Source organism: Rhineura floridana, chromosome 4, assembly GCF_030035675.1.
Source record: "Rhineura floridana isolate rRhiFlo1 chromosome 4, rRhiFlo1.hap2, whole genome shotgun sequence".
Lineage (NCBI taxonomy): Eukaryota > Metazoa > Chordata > Lepidosauria > Squamata > Rhineuridae > Rhineura > Rhineura floridana.
Window position 1 is genome coordinate 12,128,681 of NC_084483.1, and position 10,547 is coordinate 12,139,227.

A 10,547-nucleotide genomic window follows, 5' to 3' on the forward strand; every position below is an offset into this window, starting at 1 on the left:
GGGCAGGGAAGGCATTCACCAACAGTGTCTCAGTCTTGTCTGGATTGAGTCTCAGTCAGAGTGGCTGACTGTTAAAACATTCTCTCAGGGGAATAGGAATCTCCTCTCAGCACCCTTCACAAACTACACTTCCCAGGATTCTTTGAGGGAACCCGTGACTATCTCAAGTGAAATCAAGTCTGGTGTGGGTGTGGCCCTCTGATTAGCCAAGCCCAGCAGCTGTGAGGCTTTTAGAACATCATACCCTTGTCATGGTCAGACCACTATTTGGTGAAGGTAGACTTTTCGATGCCACAAACCCTCCGTGGGGGTGGAGGACCCATTAAGATGGTCCGCTCCAGGCGTTTGATGGATCCTGATGGATTCCTGAACGCGCTTGGGGATTTGGAGCAGGCACACAGCCACTGGACTGATGCCCTGGTGGAAGGTTGGAATACCGCAATCACCGGAGCATTAGACCGGGTGGCTCCGAAATGCCCTCTCCCCCTGAATAGAACTCAGACGGCACCGTGGTTTACCCCACGGTTGCGAATTCTGAGGCGGGAGGTGAGACGGCTAGAGCGCCGGTGGCGGAAGTCTTGCTCTGATGACGATCGAACACATGTTAGAGCTGCGGCGGCAACCTATCATGTGGCAATAAGGGCAGCAAAAAGAGATTTTTATGCTGCCTCTATTGCATCTGCGGAGTGCTGTCCCAGGAGACTGTTCTAAGTGGTCCGGAGCCTGGTCAGTCCAGTTGCTCTGGAACCGATGGAACATGATAAGGTCACCTGTGACGAATTTGTAAAGCACTTCACGGAGAAAATCGATCGTATCAAAAGTGCTATTCCGTACGCTGTGGATACAGTGAGTGAGCCAGAGGTGACCAGTGCTGCTCTGGTGGTGTGGGATAGGTTCCAGCTTCTTCCTTCTGATGAAGTGGACAAGGTGCTTTCAACCTTAAAGCCAACCACCTGCTTACTTGATCCTTGCCCATCATGGCTCATTATGAGCTGTAAAGATAAACTGGGCGAGGGGATCAAGCTGGTGGTAAATGCTTCACTTGAACAGGGAGTAATGCCATCAGCGCTCAAGGAGGCAATAATAAAACCACTCTTAAAGAAGTCCTCCTTGGACCCTCGAGTTTTGAATAACTTCCGCCCAGTTTCAAACTTGCCATTCTTAGGCAAGGCAATTGAGCGGGTGGTGGCAAAGCAGTTGCAAGCGCACTTGGAGGAAGCAGATTATCTGGATCCATTTCAATCGGGTTTCAGGCTTGGACATGGGACTGAAACAGCCTTGGTCGCCTTGGTAGATGATATGAAGAGGGCATGGGATAGGGGCGAAGGCACCTTCCTTGTCCTCCTCGATCTCTCAGCGGCTTTTGATACCGTTGACCACGGTATCCTCTTGGACCGCCTGGAGAGGTTAGGCGTGGGAGGCACTGTATGGCAGTGGTTCCACTCCTTCCTCTCCGGTAGGTACCAAAGAGTAGCATTGGAAGAGGAGGTTTCGGACCCTTGGCCTGTCACTTGCGGGGTGCCACAGGGTTCCATCCTCTCTCCGATGTTGTTTAACATCTATATTAAGCTGCTGGGGGCGTTCATCAGGAGATTTGGGCTGCAGTGTCATCAGTATGCGGATGACACACAGCTCTATCTCTCATTCAAATCTTCACCGAGGTTGGCTGTAGAAACCCTGTCCAAGTGCCTGGAGTCGGTGAGTGGCTGGATGGGGAGGAATAAGCTGAAGCTGAATCCAGACAAAACCGAGGTACTGTTTGTGGGAGACAAGGGAAGGTTGGGGGATATAGACCTGGTGCTTAATGGGGTTTGTTTGCCCCTAAAAGACCAGGTCCGCAGCCTGGGGGTCATCCTTGATTCCCAGCTGTCCATGGAGGCTCAGGTTTCGGCTGTGAGCCGGGCGGCGCTGTATCAACTCCATCTGATACAGAGGCTGCGCCCCTACCCAACCATCTGCTCCCACCAGTAGTACATGCCCTGGTCACCTCTCACCTGGACTACTGTAATGCGCTGTACGTGGGGTTACCCTTGAAAACGGTCCGGAAGTTGCAACTGGTACAGAATGCAGTGGCTCGTCTGATCAAAGGCGGCCGCCGGCAGGACCATATCACTCCAGTGTTAATGGAGTTGCACTGGATACCGGTTGCTTACCGAGCCCAATTCAAGGTGTTGGTTTTAACCTTTAAATCCCTATATGGTTTTGGACCAGTCTATCTGAAGGAGCGCCTCCAGCATCGTCAGGGATGCCGCTCAACAAGATCAGCCTCAGAAGACCTTCTCTCGATCCCACCGGTTAAAACAGCTAGGCTGGTGAGGACCAGAGGGAGGGCCTTTTCAATAGTGGCCCCCACCCTATGGAATTCTCTCCCAAATGATCTCCGCCATGCCCCTTCTATGATGAGCTTCCGCCGGACTTTGAAGACTTGGCTTTTCCGGCAGGCCTTTGGAATGGGTTAAGTTTTACTGTTGGGTTCTTACATTTTAATTTTAATGTTCAATGTATTTTATCTTGTACATCGCCCAGAGTGGCTGGTCAACCAGCCAGATTGTCGGAAGGAAGAGCTGGGGTCCCAATCCCGGGGAGCTGGATCCCGGAGAGTTGGGAGAAGAGTATTCGGATGGATGGCAGAGGGAAGGGGGAGGAACTTCCCCCCTTTGGAGCGAAGACGAAACAGAGGAACTGCCAGTGATAAGGTCGCTTAGCAACGGGGAGCCTGAGCCCTCCCTGGACATTCTCACGCCTCCCCCTCTTTCAGGCTCAGAGCAAGAGGGGGAAGAGGGAGGGCTGCTCACAGCAGAAAAGCGGGGAGGCAGTTTACCATCAGCCCCTCCCCTATCCCCCATCCTGGAATCGGAAACTTCAGAAGAGGAGGGGGTGATGCTTCCCCCCTCACCGCGCACACACAGACAGCTGAAAAGACAGGAGAGAAGGGGGGAAGGTGGGCAGTACCTGAGGGGCAGTTAAGGAGGAGCGAAAGATTGCGCGCCCGTTTGGCCCCTTCTTAAAGAACAGGCGGGAAGAAGTCCCTTGCTCTGTCAACTTTCTCCCAATGCCGCAGGACCTGTATCCCTGTATTGCTTCATGAGAAAACGCAGTCTTTGTTTGGACATTACCCTAATAAAACACGAATTAACTACAGCCGTTGGTCTGGTTCCTGAGTCACATCCTGGGCCTGACAGCTTGACAGAGCCACCTAAATCACCCTCAACGCTCTCTTCACTTGACTGGGACAAGATGTCAAAGGGAGCAGCGGGGGGGACGAACCCCACTTCTGAGACGGAAGAAGTGGAACTCTTGAGGACTAAGGTAGCTGATTTGCAGACGGATGTTCAAGCCCTGCTAGCAGCAGTCAAGGCGCTGAAGACGGATAATCAAACCTTGAAGGCCACGATAGACCAGATGCGAACAGCCCCTCCAGCTGCCGTAGTAAAGGTTCCCATTGGATTGCCCCCAAAGTATGCGGGACAAAGTGATCAGTTGGCAACCTTCGTGGCTCAATGTGAGTTATATCTGGATGTCAGGCACACGGAATTTCCAGACGATGGGGCTAAAGTAGCTTTTGTGATTAGCCTCCTGGAGGGAGAAGCTGCAAAATGGGTGACTCCGTATCTCGTGAGAAAGGATACTGTCTTAGGAAGGTACAGAGGATTTATACAGGAGATGACCGAGATGTTTCAAGACCCGCAAAGGGCTGAAACAGTAGCGCGGCAACTAGGCGCTCTGAAGCAAGCTAAAGGGACTGTTTCCGAGTACACTAACGCTTTTAAAATTCTGTCCCAGGAAACTGGTTACAATGACGCCACCCTGATGTTTATGTACCGGAGTGGATTAAATGCTGAAATCCTGGATGAGTTGGCCAGGACCTCCCCCCCGCTGACCTACCAGGGCTCATCCGGCTATGCCTACAGATAGATCACCGGATGGAAGGAAGGCGCCTGGAAAGGAAGCAGGAGGTCCCGAGATACTCAGCCTCGGCATCCCGCAGAAAGACCCTTCCCACTGCAGGGATGGCAGGTAATGCAACTGAGGGACAGGGAGGGGCTAGGCCAAGACTGTCGGAAGAAGAAAAGGAAAGACGACGCTGGGAACGTTTATGCTTTTATTGTTCAAAGCCGGGCCATGTGGCCAGAGACTGTGGACTGAAAGGGGGGAAAGCCGAGCCGTCGGGAAACTAGAACACCCAGTCCATGTGCAGGCCGGTGGACTGGGGGCAGCGTTGTATAAAGGCCCCCCAATGATCCAACCTCCCTCAAAGGGGGTGCTGGTCTTGCCTATTCGGATTACAACTTCCAGAGGAGTGGTGTTTAATTCCACTGCCTTAATTGACAGTGGAGCCTCCACAAATTTTATTGATGCAAAGTTAGTCAAGCGTCATGGAATTTCCCAGTGGAAACTGGACGCTCCCCTAGCTGTGGAGACTATCGATGGGAGACCCCTGAAGTCAGGAGGGGTGACACAAGCCACGGAGGAAGTGAAACTTCAAATCCCTGGGCACGAAGAGTTCATTTCGCTATACGTGTCAGATCTCTCGAACTTTGAGGTGATTCTGGGAATGCCCTGGCTAGCAAAGCATGAACCCACTATAAGTTGGAAGGAGGCGGTGGCGTGGTTCACCTCACAGTATTGCCAGGAGAACTGTCAACCTGAAGGAATCAAGAACACCCTAGCGGGGGCAGTGCAAAAGATCGAGCAAGTGACCCTGCCGCCAAAGTATGAAGAATTCAAAGATGTGTTTGATGAAAAAGAGGCAGAGACTTTACCCCCCCACCGCCCTTATGACTGTGCGATTGACCTAGTGCCAGGAGCCAGCATCCCATCAGGGAGAATCTACTCTCTCACAGAGAATGAGAGGGAGGCCCTGAAGGAATTTCTGGATAAAAACCTGAGGCGAGGATTCATACGACCCTCACAATCCCCTGCTGGAGCGCCACTATTGTTTGTGAAAAAGAAGGGGGGGAACTCAGACCCTGTAACAACTATCGCGCATTGAACCAGATCACCATCCCCAACAGCTACCCGCTGCCCCTGATCTCAGAGTTGCTGGATCGACTGCGCTCTGCAAAAATCTTCACGAAGTTGGATTTGAGAGGAGCGTACAATCTGATCAGAATGAAGGAGGGAGATGAATGGAAAACAGGATTCTTGACCGCTTACGGACAGTATGAATACCTGGTCATGCCGTTCGGGCTTTGTGGAAGTCCAGGAATTTTTCAAAAATTCATGTGTCCAACAAGTCTCTAAACACGTCGTTCATGAATTTTTGAAAAATTCCTGGACTTCCACAAAGCCCGAACGGCATGACCAGGTATTCATACTGTTTCGTCTTCGCTCCAAAGGGGGGAAGTTCCTCCCCCTTCCCTCTGCCATCCATCCGAATACTCTTCTCCCAACTCTCCGGGATCCAGCTCCCCGGGATTGGGACCTCAGCTCTGCCTTCCGACAATGCCTTATCCAGACAGCCACAATACAAAGAAAGTGAATCCGAGGACCAGCCTCAGTACGTAATCCCGCCAGAGAAATTAATGTTGGGAGTATGCCAGCCTTCATGGGAAGAGGAACTCAAAAAGGCACAACAAGAAGATGCAGACATGCTAAGATATCAGCAGGAGACGGGACAAGGTCAAGACTCAGAAGTAACCTTTCACTGGAGAAATGGACTGTTATGGTTCAAAACCGCCAGATATGTGCCAGAAGGGGAATTAAGGCTCAGAATCCTACGCCAGTGTCATGATTCCATCACAGCGGGACACTTTGGGATTTACAAGACCATTCAGAACGTGGCCAAGGACTTCTGGTGGCCTAAAATGCGTCGGGATATTGAGAGTTATGTAAAGTCCTGCTCTGTCTGTCTGCAGACAAAAACACAAACAGGGACACCAGCAGGACTGTTACAACCGTTGCCTGTTCCACACGAACACTGGAAGGACCTCTCCATGGATTTTATAACTGATCTACCCAAGTCCCAAGGAATGACAGCCATCTTAGTAGTGGTGGATCTACTTACCAAAATGGCACACTTTCTTCCTTGTGCAGGGGCCTTAGAGGCTAAAGAAACGGCCAAGTTATTCATAAAAGAAGTCTACCGGCTGCATGGATTGCCAAACAGCGTAGTCTCAGACCGAGGAACTCAGTTCACAGCCAAATTTTGGAGAGCAATGTGGAAACAGTTGCAGACGGAATTAAAAGTCTCCTCTGCCCATCACCCCCAGACAGATGGGCAGATGGAACGCTTGAACGCCGTTTTGGAAAGATATTTACGAAGTTATGTGTCCTATCAACAGACTGACTGGGTATCATATTTGCATTTTGCAGAGTTCGCCTACAACAATTCTCTGCACTCCAGCACTCAACAAACCCCGTTCTTCGCTAATTATGGATTCCATCCTAAAGTCTTTCCAAGCAGCTCAGAAGGAATGCTGGTACTGGCAGCTGAGAACTTCCTTAAGGAATTGCAAGCGGCGCAACAGCACTGAAACAGCAGTTAAACGAAGCCAAAACGGAGTACAAGCGAGTTGCTGACGTGCACAGGAAGGAGGGCCCCCCCTTCAACCGGGAGACCAGGTATGGCTGTCCACCCGCTTCCTCCAGATGCCGGGCAAATGTAGAAAATTACAAGACAAGAGGGTGGGTCCTTTTGAAATAGAAACTCAAATTAATCCCATGGCGTACCGACTGAAGCTGCCTGACACGTTTAAAATACATCCTGTGTTCCATCGATCCCTCTTAACGAAAGCCACCCCTCCCAGTGAGTTACGGCCGGAGGAACCTCCCGGAGCTCCACTCCTGGTAAATGAGCAGCTTGAGTTTGAAGTTGAGGAGATCTTAGATTCCAGGATCAGACGCCACAAGCTGCAGTACTTGATTCACTGGAAAGGCTATGGGGTGGCTGACAGATCATGGGAAGATGCAGCTGATGTGCATGCTCCAGAATTGGTAAAACTTTTCCATCAACATTTTCCCCACCGTCCCAAGCCAGACAAGGGGAGGGGGGCACAGCCTGGGAGGGGGGATGGTGTCAGAAGGCAGAGCTGGGGTCCCAATCCCGGGGAGCTGGATCCCGGAGAGTTGGGAGAAGAGTATTCGGATGGATGGCAGAGGGAAGGGGGAGGAACTTCCCCCCTTTGGAGCGAAGACGAAACAGAGGAACTGCCAGTGATAAGGTCGCTTAGCAACGGGGAGCCTGAGCCCTCCCTGGACATTCTCACGCCTCCCCCTCTTTCAGGCTCAGAGCAAGAGGGGGAAGAGGGAGGGCTGCTCACAGCAGAAAAGCGGGGAGGCAGTTTACCATCAGCCCCTCCCCTATCCCCCATCCTGGAATCGGAAACTTCAGAAGAGGAGGGGGTGATGCTTCCCCCCTCACCACACACACGCAGACAGCTGAAAAGACAGGAGAGAAGGGGGGGAAGGCGGGCAGTACCTGAGGGGCAGTTAAGGAGGAGCGAAAGATTGCGCGCCCGTTTGGCCCCTTCTTAAAGAACAGGCGGGAAGAAGTCCCTTGCTCTGTCAACTTTCTCCCAATGCCGCAGGACCTGTATGAGAAAACGCAGTCTTTGTTTGGACATTACCCTAATAAAACACGAATTAACTACAACCGCTGGTCTGGTTCCTGAGTCACATCCTGGGCCTGACACAGATGGGCGACTAATAAATATAATATAATAATAATAATAACACTGACAGTTGGTCCTTACTGAGCATGCCCCGCGTTATCATTGGCTTCAAGCCAAAATTTCTTAAATTAATTAAAAATCAGCCAGGAATTTTTTAAACTTTTAAACTGCAGAAGATGAAGGTCAGAGTATGGGCCAAGATCAATATTAGGATTACAGGTACTCTGTGAACATGGCTGATTTGTAATGAATTTCAACAGATTATGAGAACTCTCAGAGAAAACAGTCCAAAAGGAGTCTGGTTTTTTCTGTCTCTCTTTAGACTTTGAACTCTCAATTCTCTCTGACTGTTTTGTGTATCGCCATGAAAATTGAGAGGGTTGTTAAGCAAGCGTTTCTGAGTTCAGGACTGTAAGTTTGGTAAGGTTTTAATTTGAAATGAGCTTATGGGAAGCATCAGAATGGCATGGGGGTATTTTCAATTTAACATTGCGGAATGTGAAAAACCCACGCTGCCTACAGTATACAGGCACTCTCATGGATGTATAATTAAGGCACATTTGTTCACCCAGGCCTTGATGCTCTGTGTTAGGTTATTATAATTATTGGCTGAGTGTTGTTATTAATGTAAATTTGTGGTTGTGGTTTTAATGGCTTGTATTCAGCTGCATTATATTCAGAATCTCAGAATAGACTTTTGGGAATTAATGGACCTAAATTATTATTATTATTATTATTATTTATTAAACTTATATACCGCCCGACTAGCAATAACTCTCTGGCGGTGAACAACAAAAAATACAATAAAATTACACAGTAATACAACAGAGCATATAAAAAGTACAAAATCTAAAATCAGATTACAACACATTTAAAATTAAAATTAAATTAACTTAAATTAAAATGCCTCGGAGAAGAGGAAGGTTTTAACTTGGCGCCGGAAAGATAATAATGTCGGCGCCAAGCGCACCTCCTCGGGGAGACTATTCCACAGTTCGGGGGCCACCACTGAGAAGGCCCTAGATCTTGTCGCCACCCTCTGGGCCTCCCTATGAGTCGGAACCCGGAGGAGGGCCTTCATAGTAGACCGTAGTGTACGGGCGGGTTCATATCGGGAGAGGCAATCCAACAGGTATCGTGGTCCCGCGCCGTATAAGGCTTTATAGGTTAATACCAACACTTTGAATCTGGCCCGGAAGCATATTGGAAGCCAGTGCAGGTGAGCCAGAACAGGTGTTATATGCTCGGACCGCTTGGTCCTTGTTAGCAATCTGGCCGCCGCATTTTGCACTAGCTGAAGCTTCCAAACTGTCTTCAAAGGTAGCCCTACGTAGAGCGCGTTGCAGTAGTCCAAACGCGAGGTTACCAGAGCATGTACCACTGATGTGAGGTCCTCCTTACTCAAATAAGGACATAGTTGGGCTACCAACCGAAGTTGGTAGAACGCATTCCGTGCCACCGAGGCTACATGAGCCTCAAGTGAGAGGGAAGAGTCTAAAACGACTCCCAAACTACGAACCTGCTCCTTTAGGGGGAGTGTAACCCCATCCAGAACAGGATATATATCCACCATCCGATCAGAGAAACCATCCACCAACAGCATCTCCGTCTTGTCAGGATTGAGCCTCAGTTTAATCATGTCCACTAATTTCAATGGGATTTCAGTTAGTAAGATTAATAACTAATATGTTTGCTGTTTTATTGGTTATAATGATATTGTTGTGTATTTTTATTATGGATTGTTAACCACCCTATGAAGGGTGAACTATAAATTAAATTATTATCAGAATAATAATAATGTGTTGTTATATGACTTCAAGTCAATTACGACTTATGGTGATCCTATGAACCAGCAACTTCCAATAGCATCTGTCATAAACCACCCTGTTCAGGTCTTGTAAGTTCAGGTCTGTGGCTTCCTTTATGGAATCAACCCATCTCTTGTTTGGCCTTCCTCTTTTTCTACTCCCTTCTGTTTTTCCCAGCATTATTTTCTTTTCTAGTGACTCATGTCTTCTCATTATATCTCCAGAGTATGATAACCTCAGTTTCATCATTTTAGCTTCTAATGATAGTTCTGGTTTAATTTGTTCTATGACCCAATTATTTGTCTTTTTCACAGTCCATGGTATGTGCAAAGCTCTCCTCCAGCACCTCATTTCAAATGATTTGATTTTTCCCTTATCTGCTTTTTTCATGTCCAACTTTAACATCCATAATAAATATGGAGAATAATTTACTACTATACGTTTTGGGAAGCTGTTTGTTCACTATGTATTTGGACATCTCTAAAGATATTGCAACCAAATTTTGCATGATGGTTCCTGAATTCAAGGCGCAGATTTCCATCTATGTTTAAATGTAATTGGATGCCATTTTGAATCAAGATGACAGACTGTACCTGACAAAACTACTGGTTTCAAAACTGCATGGATTTTTTTAGTTTCTTAGAATTCCTGAAGAACACCAGCTGTGAGGCTACTAGTAATTAGTATGGAGAACCTGAGGGCTATACAGTAGGGCCTTGCTTATACGGCGGATTCCGTTCCGGACCCCCGCCATAAAGCAGAAAACGCCGTAAAGCGGAACCCCATTGACTTTAATTGGCCACGTCACGCGAAAATGACACGAAAACATCGCAAAATGTCGCAAAAGAGAAAAAAATAGCTTTTAAATTAAAAACGAAAGCTGCCGCTTCAGCGGAATGCCTTAAAGTGGAACACGTATAGAGGGGGCCTACTGTATATCAGAAACAACTGAAATCCAACATTGGTATCCATTTTCTATGACAATGATTACTAAAATTGATAGGAAGAGTAAATTCACTTGAGGAAACTTTTGTCTGAGAAGGTAAGGAAGGATCAGAACATATAATTGGCATTTTGAACAGTAAACCTATGGGCAACGTTTGTTCTCTTTTTTAATTCAATCACT